We start from the raw sequence: 2,500 nt of genomic DNA on the forward strand, positions 1-2,500 counted from the left end.
CCCAGCTTTCCAGTTGATTATTGTCCCTCTTCAGTACCGTTTTAGGACAGCCTTATATCTTAACTTCAGTTTGTAACCGGTCTTTACCGAAAACATAGTTCTCCATAAACTAGGAAATTAAGAATTTTTCCAGCCCTCATACGAGCTATATGGCCTGCTCGCCTCAATCTATTACGTCACAAGAAATCTGGACCACAAACCCAAAACATGAAAACACGGGAATCATCGAATCCATTTTGATCGTGGTTTACTGCATGATAACCGTTGTAAGGTGACTTCAACCCACCAGCCGAGGACCATATCCGACATAGCTAAACGGCGCTTGAGTTATCAACAACCAACATTCGGATCGAAAATATTCTTTAACTGTTATTCTACCTATAGATCAAAGTTCAATTTCTCTCCTTCTCATAGTTATTGTTGTTGGAGTTACTGCTGTTGTTATTGTTATCTTTGCTGCTGCTGCTGTTGTTGTTGTTGTGGTGGTGGTGGTGGTGGTTAATGACATGTGAAAGCCAGATTATTGTTGATAACTTAAATCCGCTTCGGTTATATAATTACATTTTATGCAAACCCAAAATAATTTGAACACAAAATCTTTTTAACACCCTATATTTATAATAGTTGTTCCCCCTGTGGTTTCAATAGAAATCGGGTTCTTCGATCCCCTTTGTTTATTTCTTATGAATAACTTGCAAATCCATATATATATGTATATAAAAACAAATAATAAATGAGTATATGCATATATACGTACAGGTACGTGCATACCTACGTCTACCTGTATATATAGGTGCATATCTGGATACAGGACATTGCAAACAAAACGTAGACAAGAAAATGATAATAACCAGAGTACAGAAAACACACAAGCCACATAGAGAATATTTTCCTTCATCAGCTACCCCCGTTTTAACACCGGCGTTTCGAAGAGTTGGGCAGGACGCATCCTTAAAACGGCTCTTCCCATGGACCGCAAATTAAATTTGTATACACAAATTAAACTTGTGCCATGGAGGAATGTAGTGGCGGACAAAAAACAAGACAGGAAAACAAACGGAAAAGGCTATGCGGCCAGACGTGAAAAGTTATGTGTATATGAACGCTGTGAGGTACGAACTTGAAAGTGGGGACGAAATAAGTTCGCGTGTTTGCTCGGCGATAGCCAAGGAAGAAAAGGATTAGTGACCGGAAGCATGTGACCATGCAGGGGTAAGGGGTTGAGAGAGAGTGAGTGGTAGAGGGAGAAACAAAGGGAGGAAGTAGAAGAATAGGTGAGCAACGAGAGAAAGAGAGGAAGAAAGGAATATAGTAGTAACAGAAGGAAGTACGAGGGGGGAAAGAGAGAGATATAGTAGTAACAGAAGGAAGAACGAGAGGGTTAAAGAGAGATACGTAGTATATATATATGTGTATATATATATATATATATATATATATATATATATATATATATATATATATATATATGGAAGTCTCAGTATTGCTAGTTTAGAGAATTTAGACTTGGTCAGTATTTTCTTATGAAGTGTATTTCCTTGCTAATGCGTTCATTTTGGCTAGCATTGTCTTTGAATTTGTATAGTGGAAACGTTGTGAATTTGGGAAATTTGTTGTAAGCACATTCGTCGATATGTTGGCTGAGAGGTATTTTCCTGTTTTCTGGGAACCTAATTTGAGATTTGTGCACCGCCATCCTCTGACGTAGGCTGTTTTTGTGTGTCCAATATATTGCAGTTTACATCCAGAGCATGTAATTATGTAGATCAAGTTCTCCGATGCACATATAAAATTAGTTTTTATTGTGAAATTATGGCCTTGTTCTAATCGGTGTTCCGATCCTTCACAACGACGACTCCTACTACTACTATTATTATTATTACTGCTGCTGGTTATTCGATGGCTACAACCACTCCTAGAAAACAAGACTTGACCACTATTTAATTTACAAAAACAGATAGTAGTAATTTACTATCGCAGCGAGTTGAACTTACCATGTCTCGAGAACGAAAGGACCACGTGCGCATGCAAGAAATAACAGTAAACTATGAATGTTATTCTTAATTTTAATTTCAATTTTATTTTATTAATAGCCCTCTTCTCTTCTCACATATTTTATACTCATTTTTATAAGTTTTTTTTAAAAAGAAAAACGAAACATGTAATGCAAATTAATTAAAACACTCATTTTTTTTTTAAAGTCGTATTTTCATTTTTGTTTATCTTTAATATATATATATATGTGTGTGTGTATATATATATATATATATATATATATATATATATATATATATATATATATATATATATATATATATATATATATATATATATAAATGTATACATATATATAAATATATATAGGGCCAGTTGATTAGATCGACCCCTGTACACAACTGGTACTTAATTTATCGACCTCGAAAGGACGAAAGGCAAAGTCGACCTCGGCAGAATTTGAACTCAGAACATGAAGACAGACGGTCATAATATACAAACATTT

This window comes from Octopus bimaculoides, chromosome 2, assembly GCF_046866305.1.
Source record: "Octopus bimaculoides isolate indiv1 chromosome 2, ASM4686630v1, whole genome shotgun sequence".
Taxonomy (NCBI): Eukaryota; Metazoa; Mollusca; class Cephalopoda; order Octopoda; family Octopodidae; genus Octopus; species Octopus bimaculoides.